Source organism: Pocillopora damicornis, chromosome 9 (genome assembly GCF_964200805.1).
Source record: "Pocillopora damicornis chromosome 9, jaPocDami1.2, whole genome shotgun sequence".
Lineage (NCBI taxonomy): Eukaryota > Metazoa > Cnidaria > Anthozoa > Scleractinia > Pocilloporidae > Pocillopora > Pocillopora damicornis.
The window spans coordinates 9,102,507-9,103,973 of record NC_142678.1 but is presented as its reverse complement, the minus strand read 5'-3'; positions in this window follow the sequence as shown (position 1 = coordinate 9,103,973).

The window sequence follows — 1,467 nt, the reverse complement described above, 5'->3', positions numbered from 1 at the left end:
AAAGTTCAAACCATGGGTTGATCATAAGACCTGGCCGGAAACATAAATGATTAAAAAAGAAAATGATACAAATACGGATAAAATTAAGAAGTCAATTCTGTGTCGTAAAAAGGAAACGTGACATTTTCTCACCGTGCATGCATTATGTAGGTTTAAATGTATATTTTGAAAGAAAAATTAACTAAATCAGCTGCACGAATATAGCCCAGTTTCCATGCATGTTTTGATGATTCAAGTCACGCGAGGTTAGTCACGCAGGATACACGTCTCAGTACTTTAATTTTGCTAAGACACTACTGGGTGCAATCGTCAGCAGATGATAAAATTTTTAATCGACTAAAAAAGGTTAGTATTAGGGTAATTAGCATCAGTGATTAAGCTGCATTTGTTCATTCATGGAGATAAAGAAAATCGCGCAAGAGGCAATAGAGACAAATAGGGGCACGATAGAACAATGACATCAGTTAAATGTTATGAGACACAGGAACCCGATGATTGTGTTAGTTACATCTCGTGATAATTACGCAATACACGCGACCCGTGGGCGAGGATTTCTAGGATGAAGTTGTTGCTCAAAGTAATCTGGTAGTCATTTGCGCAATTAATAAAGAAAAAGGATCTTATGCACTGAAAAAATATTAAAAGATAAACACATGATCTAAAACCAGATGTTATATGTTCCTATCCTTACACTGCACTGAAAGCGGAGGAGATAAATTTGACTAGCAAATCAACCCAGCGTATAATTCCAGCGTGGTACGATCTTGTTCATTGCTGGTTGATGCATGCGATCGCCTAACAAGTTTGTTGAGACCCTTTCCCGGATGATGATCGACAAGGGCACGCGCATCAACAACAACTTCTAACTTTTCTGACTCAATTTCCCAATTTAAACAATTGGTGCTTCGGTAATCGCTCTAAAAATTGACTATCATAAGAATTTCCTGCATTTTTACGTAGAAAATATGGAAAAATTAAATCCTTAAATTTCTAGATATTCTTCGACATGGGTGAAAAGTTAAAATATTCATTAATCTTACGAGCCATGGAAGAAAGTTGAAGGGCTTCGGAAAATGAAACTCAGAAGGATGGGCTCCTCAAAGGGCGGAAGCATGCAAAACTGTTTCCGTGGATTCTGTCCCTTGATATGAGAGGTTTGACAGGGATATAACCTTATTTAACTATCCGATGAAATAAACAATCCAATAAAAAAGAATCCTAAAAGTCCGCAAGATACCAACATAACTATTTCCTGAAAGCGAATCCTAAAGGTGCGCGAGATACTGACGTAAAAATTAAATGAAAGAGAATCGTAAAGGTTCAGGAGATACTAACAATGCAGTGAAAGAGAATGCTAACGGAGCGCGCGAGATATTAACGTTAAAATCGAAAGGTGGCGAATCCTTGAGGAGGAGATCCTATTGAACCTAACAATCCGATGAAAGAGAATTGTAAAGGTGCGCAACA